The following is a 17,342-nucleotide window of genomic DNA, read 5'->3' as shown; positions in this document are numbered from 1 at the left end:
CAGCTGAGCTCATTTTCCAGGACTGCTTGAGCAGCTGCTGCCACCTCATGGAAAATTTTTATAAATTTCCAGTTGAGGCAAGAATCCACCATCTTCCATGGTCTTCCAGTTACTGCTACCAAGGCACGTTCCCTCAGACCAAAAAGCCCCTGGAGGTCTTTGGGCCTGTCAGCTGTTGTTTTATATCATTCTGGGCCCGTTGAAAAGCAGTTAGAGTATCATAGACACGTGGCGATTAGAAATCAAGCAATTAAAAAAATTAAAACATCAACATTAAAAAACAAAAAAAGAGGGCACCTGGCTGTCTCAGTCTGTTCAGCGTCCGACTTCGGCTCAGGTCATGATCTTGCCGTCCGTGAGTTCGAGCCCCGTGTCGGCCTCTGTGCTGATAGCTCCGAACCTGGAGCCTTGCTTCGGATTCTGTGTCTCCCTACCTGTCTCTCCGCCCCTCCCATGCTTGTGCTCTGTCTCTCTGTCTCTCTCTCTCTCAAATAAAGATTGAAAAAAACAATAAATAAAAGGGAAAAAAAGAAAACAATAAGTAATATTTCTCTTAAAAATATTTCAGGGGCGCCTGGCTGGCTCAGTCAGAGGAGTTGTGCTACTCTTGATCTTAGGGTTGGTCGTGAGTTCAAGGCCCTTCTTGGGTGGAGAGATTACTTACTAAATTAAAAAATAGATATTTTATTTATTTATTTAGTGCTGAGAGGAGAATCCCAAGCAGGCTCCAAGGTCTGCATGGAGCCCAAGAAGGGGCTTGATCCACGACTCTGGGATCACGATCCAAGCCGAGATCGAGAGTCGGATGCTGAAACGACTGAGCCACCCAGGTGCCCTCCAAAATATGTATTTAATTTTTTTTTAATTTTTTTTTTCAGACAGTGCGAGTGGGACAGGGGCAGAGAGAGAGAAAGAAGGACAGAGGATCCAAAGCAGACTCCAGCGCACTGACCGTGGAGGGGCTCAAACTCACGTGAACCACGAAATCATGACCTGAGCTGAAATCAGGCGCCCCCCACAATATGTATTTTAAATGTAAAGCTTTTTTTTAATTTAAATTTTTAAAATATTTTTGGTTTAAATAAAATGTTATTTCAGTTGCAATTGAAATGAGCAGAGAGAGAAGACATGATGATTAAGAAAATTCTTCTGTGGGGGCCCCTGGGTGGCTCAGTCAGTTGAGCTTCTGACTTCAGCTCAGATCATGATCTCACATTTCATGAGTTCAAACCCGCGTGGAGCCCCGTATCGGGCTCCGTGCTGACAGTGCAGAGCCCGCTGGGGATTCTCTCTCTGCCCCTCCCCACTCACGTGTGTGTGCGCTCTCTCTCTCTCTCTCTCTCTCTCGTCTCTCTTAAAATAAATAAAATTATTTAAAAAAAGAAAGAAAATTGTTCTGTGTAGCTCCTCTTCCCTATGACTTTAAGGAGAGCACTTCTGTAACATATAGCCCGATGCTAGCTGCACACCGTGAGCCCCTGCACGGCTGTCTGCTGTCACACCGACTTGAAACAACCTTCCCACTGTTGGGTTCTAGTGAATTCTTTTTTCAAGGCTCAGTGGAAACTCAACTCCACCAGGTAGAGTGAACTTCTTCTGCAGGACCCTATGCCCGCTGCCAGAGTCTTATTTATTTATTGTTACCGTATTTACCGCTGTAGCACTTTATCTGTTCTGTTTTGATAGTTTTGTAGAGGGAGGGAATAGCATGATAGCTAAGCACTCCGGCTCCAGGTTCAAATCCAGACTCTGCTCGTCACTGGCTGTGTCACCTTGGGCAAGTTTTCTCTGCTGCAAAAGGGAGCAAACAAAAGCATCGTCTCAAAGGGTTGTTATGAGCTTTAATTGCGTTAGTCTTCAGTAGGTGCTTAGAGCTGGGCCTGGCACAGAGGGAGCATTCTTGAAGTGTGACCTCCCACTGCTACTGTCCTCGTGTCATTGTCCACACACAGGTCCGTCTCTGAAATCCCCTTTGCTGACAAAGGATGTCAAGCATGGCTCGGTTGTGTTTGGTGAAAGCAGGCGTACATGAACGGGGCACACTCATATTGTCACAGTAGAGATCTCTGTGGTGGGGCTGGTGGCTCAGTGGGTTAAGTGTCCAACTTCAGCTCAGGTCACGATCTCATGGTTTGCGAGTTCGAGCCCCGCATCAGGCTCCGTGCCGACAACTCAGAGGCTGGAGCCTCCTTCAGATTCTGTGTCTCCCTCCCTCTCTGCCTCTCCCCCACTCATGCTCTGTCTCTCTCAAAAATAAACATAAAACAAATTTTTTTTAAAAAGGTCTCCGAGTAAGTGTGTGTGTTTGGAGATGTGGGTCACTCACCACTGCCCTGGCATGTTCAAGCTCCACACACCAAGTCCAGCCCCAACATGTGCACATCATACCAGGCAGCCTCTGCCACATAAAGTCGACAATAGCTAACCTGCAGCCCAGAACAGATGCCATGATGGTAACGCATTGGTGTTAGGAGCCCAACATGGAAAGTAGGGTTTCCTTTATAGACCCTGAGACACAGACATTGCCATTTGTCTCCTCATTATCGCTGTTCTCCCTCTGTCTTAGTTAATTTTTTGTAAGTTTATTTTATTTTGAGAGAGAGAGAGAGAGAGAGAGAGCATGAGTGGGGCGGGGGGTGGGGGGACAGAGAGAGAGAGAGAGAGAGAGAAAGAGAATCCCAATCACAGGGCCACTCAGGTGCCCCAAGAGTACATTTTTAAAAAGAGGTGTAAGATTTGTATACTGAAAACTATAAAACATCATTAAAGAAATTAAGGAAGACTTCAATAAATGTAAAGGCATCCCATGTTCATGGATTGAAAGATTTCGTATTGTTGAGATGGCAGTCCTCCCAAGTTGATTTCTAGATTCAAAGTGTTCTCTATCAAAATCTTAGTTTTTTTCCTCCAGAAATTGAAAAAGCTGATCCTAAGATTCATATAGAAATATAAGGAATCCAGAATAGCTAAAAACAATCTTGAAAAAGGAGCATAAAGTTGGAGGACTCACTACTTTCTGATTTCAAAATCACTACAAAGTGACAGTAAAAAATAGAGTGCAGTACCAGCTCGAGGATAGACCTAGAGATCAGTGGAATAGAACCAAGAGCCCAGATGTAAATTCTCACTTTTATGATTGGTTGATTTTTCAGCACGGGTGCTAAAACCATTCAATGGGGGGAAAATGGTCTTTTCAACAAATACGCTTTTACAAGAGATCCCAGAGAGCTCCTTCCCCACTTCCATTATGTGAGATTAACAATGAGAAGCTGGCCCTTAATGAGGAAGCAGGCTCTCACCAGACACTGACTCTGCCAGTGCCTTGATCTTAGACTTCCCAGCCCCCAGAACTGTGAAAAATAAATTTCTGTTGTTTACGTGCTACCTAGTCTATGGCATTTTTTTATAGTAGCCTGAATGAAATAAGACAATCTTTTTTTTTTATTTTTTTTTTAACATTTATTTATTTTTGAGAGACAGAGCATGAGCAGGGAGGGACAGAGAGAGAGAAGGAGACAGAATCTGAAGCAGGCTGCAGGCTCGGAGCAAGCTGTCAGCACAGAGCCTGATGTGGGGCTCGAACCCACAAACTGTGAGATCATGACCTGAGCCAAAGTCAGATTCTCAACCGACTGAGCCACCCAGGCGCCCCAAGACAATCTCTATAATAGCCAGAAAACCCAGAAACAACCCAAATGTCCATTAACTCATCAATAGACTTTTTTAACGTGGTATATTCACACAATGGAATATTATTCAGCAATGAAAGGAAATAAAATACCGAAACATGCTACAACAGGGATCAACCTTGAAAATACTGTACTAACTGAGAGAAGCCAGGTACTATGGGGCTTGAAATGTAGTGTGGCTGCTAGTAAGTATGAGGGTTTTTTTTTTGAGGGAATGACAGTGTTGAAAATGGTGATGATAGGGGCACCTGCGTGGCTCAGTCAGTTAAGCGTCTGACTTCAACTCAGGTCATGATCTCACGGTTCATGAGTTCGAACCCCGCATCAGGCTCTGTGCTGGCAGCTCAGAGCCTGGAGCCTGCTTCGGATTCTGTGTCTCCCTCTCTCTCTGTCCCTTCCCCATTTGAGCTCTGTCTCTCTCTCTGTCTCTCTTTCTCTCTCTCTCAAAAATGAAAAGAAAAAATTGTGATGATAGTTGCACAACTGTGGAAATATACTAAAAACCATTGAATTGTACAGTTTAAATGGGTGAATTGTGTCTCAATAAGCTGTTGTAAAAAGTAAGTTATACTATATAACTTGTTGGACTATTCTATGGCCATTTATTTTTAAACATTTCAACCATAAAGAATATGTTCAGGGGCTCCTGGTGGGCTCAGTCAGTTGAGCATGCGACTCTTGATCTTGGGGTTGTGAGTTCAAGCCCCATGTTGGGTGTAGAGATTACTTAAAAATAAAATCTTAAAAAAATATGTTTATAGTATTACAATCATTTGAAATAATAAGGATATGAAATTATATCTTATCGACTAAGTCAATCTATTTGTGTAGGAGACACTGTTGCCACACATCCTCCTTTCCCTCTTCTTTCAACCTAAAAGACCATGTGACTCAGGGGAAACTGACCCAGCTCTGGGGGTGATTGCTCTAAGTAAATGGCGGTAATCCCACCATGTAACCAAGTCTACACTGGTCACTTAGCCTGTAGCATTCCCAGTGATAGCATCTGGGTCAGGAGTGGGTGTGTGCAAATCAGACTGAAAAGGAGACTTTCGGCCCCTCCATCATCTTCCTGCCTAAAAGACCCTCGAGATGAAGTCAGTGTTTGGAAGGGAGGAAAATCACCTGGGTCCTTGAGAATGTCATTGTTCTCCACCAGCCCTGACATCTGACTGCCTCTAGATTTCCTGTTCCCTGAGGCCATTAACAGCTTTCCTTGCATTTTAGCTTTTTTTTTGAGTCAGGGTGGTTTTTGTTATCTGACAAAAACATCCCAGCACAGAAGCACTACACGCACAGAAGAAAGAGTGGAAGGAAATGAATAAAAATGTAAGTTGCAAGTATCTTTCAGTGGTGGGGTTAGGGGTGTTTGAGATTTCTCCTATTTTTCTGTGTTTTCAAGTTTTTCTGAAATTGGCATGTATTACACTTTCAATCAAAGTAAGGTTTAAACAAAACGGTAGACGCCTGGGTGGCTCAGTCAGGTAAGTCATGGTTCGTGAGATCAAGCCCCACATCTGGTTCTGCCCTGACAGTGTGGAGCCTGCTTGGGATTCCCTCCCTCCCTCTCTATCTGGCCCTCCCCAGCTCATGTTCTCTCTCTCTCTCTCTCTCTCTCTCTCTCTCAGAGTAAATACATGAACTTAAATAATAATAATAGGAAAAAGGAAAAGGCAATATAAAAGAATATGTGCCCCCGTATATTTAGCCAGCCACTGAGGGAACATGGCCGCCAGCATCCCCACCCCCAAGGTTCACACTCTTGTGTAGTCCTCCCCTGAATTATACAAGGGCTGTTGCGTGTAATCAGTAGCATAAGGCTGAAGTGATGACATTAGGTCATGAAAAAGACAGTGGTTCTGTCTCGGGTGCTCACTTTCTCTCTTAAATCATTCTTTCCAGGGAGAATCATACTGCTATATGTGAGCAGCCCCGTGGAGAGGCCCAGGTGCTGGGAAAGTGAAGCCATTGGCCAACAGCCACGTGAGCGAGCTTGGGAACAGATTCTCCTGCCCCGATTCCAGGAGGTGACTGCTACCCAACCATGGCTGGAGTGCAAGCTCCTGGGACGCTCACAGCCAGAAGCACTCCTCCAGCTGCCCCTGGATTCCTGACCCTCAGAACCAATACTAGACAGTAAGTGTGTTTTTCCTTAATTTATTTAAAAAAAATCTATTAAAAACAAACAAGCAAAAAAATAACTCTACACCTAGCAGGGGGGTGGAACTCACGACCCCGAGGTCAAGAACTGTATATCGTACCAACTGAGCCAGCCAGGTGCCCCCGCTCCAGTAAGGTTGCTAAGCTATTAAGTTTCAGGGCTCTTGTTTCGCAGCAAAATGGAGAGCAAGAGACACGCCAACTCTTCCACTCAGTAAGCTACTTAGGGGAAATCTTAACTTCAGACACAGAAGCCACGAAGGATGTATCTAGAGGATGTTTATTGCCACTGCCTTTGCCTCAGAAAAATATTGGGCATAATTAGAAATGAGGGTGATACCATTCTGTGGGACCGTTGCGCAGTTTTTGACAGGTCCGTAGTGTCAATCTGGAAAGATCCACGGCTTGTCAAGCGGGGAGCAAAACGGTTGTAGAATCACGTGTATGGTATCTGTGGGAGCCATTGCTGGATGTAACTCCTCAACATCTCTCCTCCACTTCCTCCTTATTCACAGATCATGTTTCCAGCTCCCAAACTGAAATCTCGGGGCACCTGGTGGCTCAGTTGACTGAGCGTCAGACTTTGGCTCAGGTCACGATCTCGTGGTTCATGAGTTCAAGCCCCACATCGGGCTCGCTGCTGTCAGCGCTTCAGATCCTCTGTCCCTCTCTCTCTAACGACCCCCCACTGCTTGCAGTCTCTCAAAAAACAAAACCAAAAACACCAAAACACTAAAATCTCGCTTTCTCAGCTTCCCTCGCAGCAGCCAGGCACAACCATGTGACATGTTCCCGGCTAATGAGATGTAAGCAGAAATCCACAGGAAAGTTACTGGTTTTCTAGTAGCATGTACTACATGTATAACCAGAGTCAGCCGGTACGTGCCTGTCCCCTTGTGCCTGCCTTCTTCCTCCTGCGTGGAACAGACTTGGTGCCCGGAGGGCAGGGCCGTCTTGTGACTGTGGGGACCCAAGTCGCACTCTCAGGATGGGGAAGCATAAAGGAATGGAGCATGCGGCTTCACGGCCATGGCACCGTGCACTATGTGACCCTAAGCTTGTTGTCACCTGAGAAAGAGGCAACATATTTCTCAGTGAAGCCACTGTTTAGGTTTTGAATGTGATCCCGGTTACCGTTTTCATCTAAAAGAAAAAAGGGAGAAAAGTCATGTGTATGTGTATGTGTGTGATTACTTACATGAGCATGATGATGTAGGAGGACACATAGCTCACTGTTAACATTGACCGTTAGGGGCACCCGGGTGGCTCAGTTGATTGAGTGACCAGCTTCGGCTCGGGTCGTGATCTCTCGATTCGGGAGTTTGAGCCCCGCATCGAGCTGCTGTCAGTGTGGAGCCTGCTTCGGATCCTCTGTCTCCCTCTCTCTCTTCCCCTCCCTTGCTCGTGCACTCTCTCTCAAAAATAAATAAAAATAAAAATAAACTAAAAACAAACAAACAAACAAACATTGACAGTTCACTGCAAGGGGTAAGACTGGAGGTAGAGGACAGCTGATGAAGTTTTTATTTTTACTCTGTTTACATCATTATACCAAATATTTATTAATTTTGTGACACACTATAATAATGTCCACAAAGCTTATAAAAAGAGAAGAAGAGTCGATGTGCTGGCTGGCTCAGTCAGAAGAGCATGTGACTCTTGATCTCAGGGTTGTGAGTTCAAGCCCCACATTGGGTGTAGAGATTACTTAAATAAATACTTTTATTATTTTTTTTTAAACTTTTTTTTTTAACGTTTATTTATTTTTGAGACAGAGAGAGACAGAGCATGAACGGGGGAGGGTCAGAGAGGGAGACACAGAATCTGAAACAGGCTCCAGGCTCTGAGCCGTCAGCACAGAGCCCGACGCGGGGCTCAAACTCACGGACCGCGAGATCATGACCTGAGCTGAAGTCGGCCGCTTAACCGACTGAGCCACCCAGGCGCCCCAAATAAATACTTTTAAAAAAAAGGAAGAGTCACATATACTAAAATACATGTTATATATATATATACACACACACATATATAATACATACGTATGTAATATACACACATATATAATATATATAATACATAATTATAGAGTATACCCACACATATATATAATATTTACACATGTGTATAATATATTTATATATAATACATAATTATATAGTATGTATGAGAGAAAGAAAGAGAAAGTGTACAATAGCATTCTGGAATTACTGGTTATCACTCGACCAGCTCAAGCTCAAGGCAAAGCCGGTCCTCAGTGACTGGGCCGGTGCCTCCCATAATGCAGGGAGCTAGGAGTGGACAGTCTGAGCAAATGGAATATTCGGTATAGTTCTGCAGTTTGAGCCAACACTACAAGCTTCAGATTTGTTGCACAGGCCTTGGTGTGGAGGGCCAGATACTCAGGAGATCATCGGGACCCCACCAGGAGGCCCGGAGGCACAGGTGCAGCCCGGCAGAGAAGGGAAACAGGGAAGCTGGGGTCTGGGGTCCGGGGCCAGGGGATGCAAGGCAGGGCCCTGGCCTGTGACCTAGCACGGCTCTGGCACAGGGCGCTGGTCCCGGGCTCCCCAGAGATGGGTCCGTCTTTTCAGGAACAGGCCTCAGTCACCTTCCCCGCTCTGAGGACCTGGGCTTGTAGCTGGATCCCACCGTACAGGCACCTGAGCAGGGCTGAGGCACACAGGAACCGGGCGTCTAGACCAAATCACAGTGTCGTGCAGCTGACTGTGGACGTGACATATGTCTTCTTAGTCAGTGGCTCTTTGCTTCCTGGAGCCTTCATGGCTCCTATTCTGTGCTGAGCCCCTGTGCAGCCAAGGGGTTGGAGGTGGGGGCGACAGGGCTGCTGTCGTGGACCCGCCTCCCTCCCCCGTCCCTCCCACCGCACTGATTTCCTCTCTTGTGGCCCCAGGGGTTTCCTGTTCTCTCCCCTGTCTGAACAGTTTCCCCATTTCTTTTGCAACATCTTGCAGCAGGTGTCTGGCTTGCTCCTGCTCTCGGAAGCTCAGACAGGCTGGGACCTAGCAGAGAGCCTCCGGGTTTGGTCCAAGGTGTGCCATGGGAGGAACAGCGGCTCAGCCGGGCGGCCCGGCCACGTGCAGGGGGAGCCCGTGGAGGGGAAGGCGCCATTTTCCCGAACTGGGTTATGACCCAGATATCACATGGAACAGATTTACACTAAAGAATTCTTTGTCGCTTATCTAAAATTTCCATTTAACTGAACATCCTGTATTTTTATTTGCTAAATCTGGCAACCTGATCCTAAGACGGCTCAGCTTTCAAAGTTCTCTAATCAGATGTTCCAGAAAGGGAAGAGAGGGAGGAGAGAAGACGGCAGGAAAGAAAAAACTCCCCATGGAGAGAGAGAGCCGGTGTGTGACTCCACAGCTGTTCCTTCCCTCCCACCCCCGAGGGCCAGAGACTGAGGCCCCAGGGGAGAGGGCAGGGCTGGGAGAGGTACCCGGTGCCAATCCCTGGCTCAGCCACCAACTTCCTGTGGGTCACCCTGGGCAGTGGCTGGGCCTCCCTGGGCTCCCTCGCTGGCATCTGTGGCCTCCAGCACTCAGTCACTCATCACATTTGTCCCAAGCACCCACACATACCCCTGCTGTGTGCCAGACCAAGTCTCAGAGAGGAGCCCTTAAGCAGCTGGCTGGCTGATGGCATGCGGAGGATATAGACATGAAAACGGGATCCAGGAATATGGAATTTCCACTTCCCTCCTTCCAAGGGAGAGCTACTCAGTCCCGGCCGGGCCCTGCACCTGCCCTCTTCCTCTTCCTGGTACCCAGTGGCTGCTCGGGGATCTGGGAGGGCTCCCTCCCAGGAGCATTGGCTGTCATGGTGCTGCTGTCCTCAACTGAAAGCCCTCCACGCGGCCATGCCTTGTCCGGTGACCCCAGAATGGTGGCTGTGAGCTTCAAGAGCAGTGAAGTGTTCTGGGGGACTTGCTTTCCCTGGACCAGCTGGGTTGGGTTGATCAAGGCAAGCTTGCATCTTTCAGATGCCCACCTAGGTGCCCAGGGGCTTCAGATCTCCTGGTGGGCTGAGGACAAGACAAAGGTGGGAGTCTTTGAAGGGCAGACCCAGGGTGTTGTTAATACTACCCTTTTTTCCCAGCATGTTCCCATGGCGGGGGAAAATGGAAGGAGGGGATTTGATTTTGATGACCAGGGGAGCCACCATTCACCTCCACACAGCAGTCAGGATGCTTAAAAAAAAAAAAAAAAGTTTTTGTTTTTTTTTTTTAATTGTGGTAAAAATATAGATAACATAACATTTACCATTTAGGAGTACAACTCAGTGGCATGAAATACATTCACAATGTGATGCAACCATCGCCCCTGTTTCCAGAGCTTTTTCATCATTCCAAACAGAAACTCTGTACCCATTAAACAATAATTCTCCCCTTGGGGCGCCTGGGTGGCTCAGTCGGTTGGGCGTCCGACTTCGGCTCAGGTCATGATCTCACGGTTCACAAGTTCGAGCCCCGCATCCGGCTCTGTGCTGACAGCTCGGAGCCTGGAGCCTGCTTCGGATTCTGTGTCTCCCTCTCTCTCTGCCCCTCCCCAATTCATTCTCTTTCTCCCTCTCTCTCTCTCCCTCTCTCTCTCTCTCAAAAATAAATAAGCGTTAAAAAATTGCTTGAAACAATAATTCTCCCCTCTTTTCCCTCCCCTCCCAGCACCTGGTCACCTATAATGTACTTACTGTCTCTATGAATTTTCCTGTTCTCAATACCTCATTCAAGTGGAACCACACCCAATCTGTCCTTTTGTGTCTGACTGCTTTCACTCAGCATACTTTTTTTTTTTTAAGTTTTTATTTATTTAAGTAATCTCTACATCCAACATGGGGCTTGAACTCACCACCCTGAGATCAAGAGTCGCAGGCTCTTTCAACTGAGCCATCTCGGCGCCCCTCTGCATAGTGTTTTCAAAGAGCATCCCTGTGGAAGCATGTATCAGAGCTTCATCCCTTTTTATGGGTGAATAATGTTCCATTGTGTCCCTGTAGAGGCCATATCTGGTTTATCAATTCATCTGCTGGTGGGCACTTGGGTTGTTTCTGCCTTTCGGCTACCCAGAGTGGGTACTGCTGGGTAAGAAGAACAACTCTGTTCTCGACTACAACACGCTACACTTCCGCTCATCGGATGTGAGGGGGTTTCCCAAAACCAAACAATTCTCAGATGCCGGCAGGATGTCCTACAATTTAACTCAATGCTGACACTATTGACTCGCAGTTAACATCAGATCCCACAGGCTGAGGGCTCGGTCCTATAGGACGACCCCCAGTTCAGACACCTGCGCTTCTGATGGGCCAGCTATAAATCGGAGGTTTCTGTGACCCCCTCCTTGGGTTCGGGCATTTGCCAGAGTGGCTCACAGAACTCGGGAAAACAGTTTACTTATTAAATTTCTGGATTTATTACAAAGGATATTTAAGGACATAAATGAACAGCCAGGTGAAGAGATACATAGGGTGAGGTCCAGAAGGGTCCAGGCACAGGAGCTTCTGTCCCCGTGGAGTTTGGGGAAGGTCACCCACCCATGTGGATGCATTCTTGTCCACCAACTGGAAGGGCTGTGAATGCGTACTGTCGGGATTTTATCTATCTATCTATCTATCTATCTATCTATCTATCTATTTATAAATGTTTTTATTTATTTTTGGGAGAGAGAGAGACAGAGCATGAGTGGTGGAGGGGCAGAGAGAGAAGGAGACACAGAATCTGAAGCAAGGCTCCAGGCTCCGAGCTATCAGCACAGAGGCCGACACGGGGCTCGAACTCACAAACCGCAAGATCATGACCTGAGCCGAAGTCGGATGCTTAACTGACTGAGCCATCTGGGCGCCCCATATTTTTAAGTTTATTCATTTATTTTGAGAGAGAGCGAGTGTGTTGGGGGTGGGGGGGAGAGGCAGAGAGAAAGGGAGAGAGAGAATCAGAAGCATGCTGTGTGCACTGTCAGCGTGGAGCCAGATGTGGGGCTCGACCTCACGAACCGAGATCATGACCTGAGTTGAAATGAAGAGTCTGCCGCTCAACCAACTGAGCCACTCATGTGCCCCAGTGTTTAGGAAGGCTTTCACTGATAATTAATTCAGTCTCTAGCCCCCTCCCTTCCCTGGGAGTCGGATGTGGCCATCCTTAGGGGCTTTCCAAAAGCCACCTCATTAACTAAACTCCAGTGTTACCAGAAAGTTCCCAGGGTTTTAGGTGTTGGTACCAGGAATGCAGGTGAAGGCCGAAATATATATATTTGATTATATAACACTATCCCACCGGGTCATATGATGATTTTTTTTTTTTAACTTTTTTTCCCCTAAGTTTGTTTATTTATTTATTTATTTTTAAATGTTTATTTTTGAGAGAAAGCACGAGCAGGAGAGGGGCAGAGAGGGTGGGACGGAGGACCCCAAGTGGGCTCTGCGCCATCAGCATGGAGCCCGACGCGGGGCTCGAACCCACGAACCGTGAGATCGTGACCTGAGCCGAAGTCAGACGCTTAACCGACCGAGCCACCCAGGAGCCCCTCATGTGATGATTCTATGTTTAGCCTTCTGAGAACTTGTTTCCCCTCGTGGCTGCACCATTTTACATTCCTGCCAGCAATGCATGAAAGTTCTAGTTCTCACACATGCCCACCAACACTTGTTATTTTCTGTTTTATTCTTTACAACTGCCGTCCTAGTGTTACCCATAACTGGGTCTGCCTCTTGGTGGGCATCGAAGCCAAAAGACACAACGAAGCCAAAGAAAGGAAGGGTATTACTTGCGACAAGTAAATGAGGACCCTGGGACCGTCTCCCAAAGTGGTGTCTCCTCAAACCACAGAACTGGGAAGTTTTATGTCAGGGATGCATATAGATTCGTGAAGGGCCTTGTGCAGCGGGGGATTCAGCTGGGAAATAGGGCAGGTCGTCTTAAGGTGATCTGTCTGTCCAGGGTCGAAGGCACGAGGGCCAGCAAGGGTCGGCCTTGCCAATTCTGTGACCACGCTTGAGTTTTATTTATTTTTATTACTTATTTTTTTAAATGTTTATTTATTTACTTTGAGAGTTCTGCATCAGCGCGGAGCCTGATGTGGGGCTCGATCCCACAAACCATGAGATCGTGACCCGAGCTGAAATCAAGAGTCAGACACTTAACTGACTTGAGCCCCTCAGGCGCCCCAAGCCAGAGTTTTGATCCTGTAAAGATAACTCAGGAATGTGTGTCAGGTCGATCTTGATGTTGATCAGCCCTGGGAGTTTTGTCACTGATTTGTTGCCCCTGATATGATTAGGTTATCTCCTGGCCTGACAGTGGCTGTTTGTTCTTATTCTTTTGTTCCCCTTAAATCAGTTCAGGATATCCCAGGAAGCTCTGCAAGAAATGTGCTTTGGGTCGGGCGCCTGGGTGGCTGAGTCGGTGAAGCACCCGACTCTTGATTTCAGCTCCCGTCGTGCTGGCACGATGCGTGGGTTCGAGCCCCAAGTCGGGTCCGAGCTTTGAGGGCAGAGCCTGCTTGGGATTCTCTCTTTCTCTCCCTCTCTCTCTCTCTGACCCTGCCCTGCTCTCTCTCAAATAAATAAACATTTAAAAAAATAATAAATAAATAAATAAATAAATAAATAAATAAATAAATAAAAGTTAAATGAAAAAATTAAAACAAAACCAAACATAAATTGCAATCTGTTGCTCCCCTGACCAGATGGACTCTGGCTGTGTCCTCCAGGCCTTCCGGTGAAGTCTCGCCTCTACTCACCTCTCTAGCCTCACGGCCCTCTCCCCTTCACCCAGCGCTCACCACCTTCGAAGAAGGCAGGCCTTTCGCCTGCACCGCACCCCCCTCCCCCCGCCCAATCTCAGGGACCATTCTGTGCTTCCTCTTTCCGGGGGGATCTGTCTTCCTCGTGCTCTTGGCCTGGCAGACCCCAGCCTTGGTCCCTACACCCCGTTCACGTTCCTTCCCGGCTCTGGGCTGCATTTGCGGTTGGGAGTCCGCTGTTTCACCTGCTTCTTGTCCATCCCAGGCAGGAGGCTCCGGGTCATGGCAAAGCACGTGGCTGATGCTTGTTTTGTGGCCAGATGAGCCAACGAATTGTCTCTCCCGTGGGCTCGCGGCCTTTTGGGAAGACACCGTGGTCACTTCTACCTCCCGCCCCTGACAGCCAACCCAGGAGGCCGTGTCTCACAAACGTACCGAAGTCACACCAGGGAACTCCCCAACCACTGCAGTCCCTTCCCTGTTTGCAGATTTTCTTCCAACCGTTCTCTTCCTTTGGATCCAGGGAACCAAGGTGCTGAGGCCCTGAGGACACCCTGAGGACACCCAAGGTCCCGGAGAGGAGAAACCCCTCAGGTAACGGGTGTGACAAGTGGGAGCTCACCCAGAGCACTGGGAACATCTCTCTTTCTCCATTTTATTTTATTTTATTTTATTATTTGAGAGAGAGAGAGGGGCGCCTGGGTGGCGCAGTCGGTTAAGCGTCCGACTTCAGCCAGGTCACGATCTCGCGGTCCGTGAGTTTGAGCCCCGCGTCAGGCTCTGGGCTGATGGCTCGGAACCTGGAGCCTGTTTCCGATTCTGTGTCTCCCTCTCTCTCTGCCCCTCCCCCGTTCATGCTCTGTCTCTCTCTGTCCCAAAAATAAATAAAAACGTTGAAAAAAAAATTTAAAAAAAAAAAAAAAGAGAGAGAGAGAGAGCACAGTCAGAATCTTTTTATTTACTGATTTTTGGCCAGGGGGAGGCAGAGAGAAGCAGACAGAGGGAGAGAGAGAGAATCCCAAGCAGTCTCTGCACTGTCAGCGCAGAGACTGATGTGGGGCTCGAACTCACAAACTGTGAGATTATGACCTGAGCCAAAGTTGGACGCTTAACCCACCGGGCCACCCAGGTGCCCCAGAGAGAAAGAGAATCTGTGAACAGGTTCCGTTCTCAGTGTGGAGCCTGAGGCAGGGCTCAATCCCACAACCCTGGGATCATGACCTGAGTCCAAATCAAGAGTCAGAAGCTCAACCGACTGAGCCACCCAGGGGCCTCTCTCTCTTTAAAAAAAAACAAAAACATATATTTGGGGTGCCTGGATGGCTCAGGCGGTTGATTGTCTGACTTCGGCTCAGGTCATGATCTTGCGGTTTGCGAGTTCGAACCCTGCGTCGGCCTCGCTGCTGTCGGCACGGAGCCCGCTTCGGGTTCTCCGTCCCCCTCTCCCTCCCCTCTCAAAAATGAATAAACATTCGAAAAGTAATAAAATAAAAAATAGATATTTGTCGAGGTGCCCTAGGAGCATCTCTTGTTAGGAGGTGGGGCACGAGTAAAAGAAAGAGAAAAAGAAAGTCCCAGAAGCAAAGGAGACAGAAGCAGACTGCAGCCACAGAGCTGGCCAACTACAGGACCACACCGGAGGGTAGAGCAGGGAGAGCTTGTGGGGAAGGACAAAGCGTCAGAGACCAAAAAAAAAAAACAAGAGGCAACCTACTGAATGGGAGAATATATTTGCAAATCGTATATCTGATGAGGAGTTAATATCCAAAATATATAAAGAACTCTTACAACTCAGTAGGCAAAAAAAAAAAAAAAAAAAAAAAAAAAAATCCAATTAAAAAAGTGGGCACAGGATCTGAATAGAACATTTTTCCAAAGAAGATACGCAGGTGGCCAACAGGTACGCGAAAAAGTGCTCAGCGTCGCTCACCATCAGGGAAATGCAAATCAAAACCACAGTGAGCTCTCACCGCCTGCCTGTTAGGATGGCTTGTATCAAAAAGACCAAAGGCAGCCAGCGTTGGCGGGGGCGTGGAGAAAACGGACCCCTCGCGCACCGCCGGTGGGAATGCAAATTGGTGCAGCCACTGTGGAAAACAGTGTGGAAGTCCTTCAAAAAATTAAAAATAGATCTACCATATGATCCGGCAGTCCCACTTCTGGGTGTTTCTCTGAAGGAAATAAGAACACTGACTTGAAAAGACGCGGACAGCCCGTGTTCACTGCAGCATTATTCACAGTAGCCGAGACATGGAAGCAACCTAAGTGTCCATCGATGGGTGGGTGGGTGGGTGGGTGGATCAGTGGGTGAAGCGCGCGACTCTTGATCTCGGGGTTGTGAGTTGGAGTCCCACATTGGGCGTAGAGATTACTAAAAAGAAAGAAAGGAAGGAAGGAAGAGAGAAAGAAAGAGAATGTGGTGTGTATATACAATGAAATGTTAATCAGCAGTAAAAAAGGAGGAAATCCTGGCATTTGTGACAACATGGATGGACCTTGAGGGCATTGGGCTAAGTGAGATAAATCAGAGAGAGAAAAATACCATCTGATCTCATTTATATGCACAATCTAAAACAACAACAACAAAACTCCCCAAACTCTCAAGAACCAAAGTCCTAGGGGTGCCTGGGTGACTCAGTCGGGTAAGCAACCGGCGTTAGCTCAGGTCATGATCTCATGGTTTGTGGGTTCGAGCCCCACGTCGGGCTCTGTGCTGACAGCTCAGAGCCTGGAGCCTGCCCCGGATTCTGTGTCTCCCTCTCTCTCTCTGCCCCACCACAGCTCACACATTCTCTCTGTCTCTCAAAAATAAACATTTAAAAAAAAAAAAAAAAAGAACTAAAATCCTGGATACAGAGAACAGATAGGCGGTTGTCAGAGGTGGGCGGTGGGTGAAATGGGTGAAGTTACACCAGTTATAAAGTAAACAAGTCCTGTGGGGGTTGGTGCCTGGGTGGCTCAGTCTGTTAAGTATCCAACCCCTGATTTTGGCTCAGGTCATGATCTCAGGATTCGTGAGATTGAGCCCTGTGTCGGGTCCCAGCCTGACACTGCGGGGCCTGCTTGGGATTCTCTCCCCCCGTCTCTCTCTGCCCCTCTCTCGTTCGCGTGCTCCCTCTCAAAATAAATAAGTACACTTAAAAAATAAATAAATAGTACAGCATGGTAGGGTGGGTTAAAGGGGAAAAAAAAGCAGGCTTGAAGAAGGATGGCCGATTTCCTGAGCAAGGAAGTCCTGTATCTCAGAGACTTCATAGCGTGACATCTTCAAGCCTGCAGAGAACAAAAGAACATTCTTTTAGCTGGAGGATCTTTAGGAGATATTAGGAGCTTCTGTTTTAGGCCAGGCCTTCAATATCTTTTTCAGGGGACAATGGCACGTGGCGTTGAGAGCACCTGCCGGGCTGGGCTGGCCTTGGGAGGACCTTTCTGTTGGATCGTAAAGCGGGGCGGCCCCTTGTCAAGCAAAGGAAAGGGGAAGGGGCCAGCCAGACAGAAGGCCTGGGCAGAGGTGTGGGGGTACAAGAGGCTCTAGAATGTTCTGAGGACAGTGAGGACATTGCTTTGGCTGGAGCTCAAGGCACAGCGGGAGATACAGAAGGAGCTGGTGGCCGGGCCTCGGGTGCCAGGGTGAGGCCCGTGGATTTCCTCCTGGGGCAGCGGAGGCTGGAAGGGGTGAGCATTAGCAGGGGTGGAGCATGCTCAGAGCTGTGGCTCAGGTCAGCTCCTTGGTGCT

The 17,342-nt window shown here is 47.8% G+C and overlaps 1 long non-coding RNA gene across 2 annotated transcripts in view; it reads left to right on the top strand.

The window, feature by feature from the left end:
- The window catches only part of LOC124519375 (uncharacterized), a 38,464-nt gene extending 24,219 nt beyond the window's left edge, over positions 1–14,245 (top strand). For both annotated transcript variants that reach the window (XR_006964088.1, XR_006964089.1), the window contains exons 2-3: positions 5,592–5,825; positions 14,130–14,245. This is a non-coding gene — a long non-coding RNA (uncharacterized LOC124519375). The remainder of the gene's footprint in view (positions 1–5,591; positions 5,826–14,129) is intronic.
- The last annotated feature ends 3,097 nt before the right edge of the window (positions 14,246–17,342 follow it).

Source organism: Lynx rufus, unplaced genomic scaffold (genome assembly GCF_022079265.1).
Source record: "Lynx rufus isolate CCGP_SWC_20201006 ecotype Redwood Valley unplaced genomic scaffold, mLynRuf1.p SCAF_27, whole genome shotgun sequence".
Lineage (NCBI taxonomy): Eukaryota > Metazoa > Chordata > Mammalia > Carnivora > Felidae > Lynx > Lynx rufus.
The sequence above is the reverse complement of the archived record's forward strand: the minus strand, read 5'-3'. Positions and strand labels throughout refer to the sequence as shown.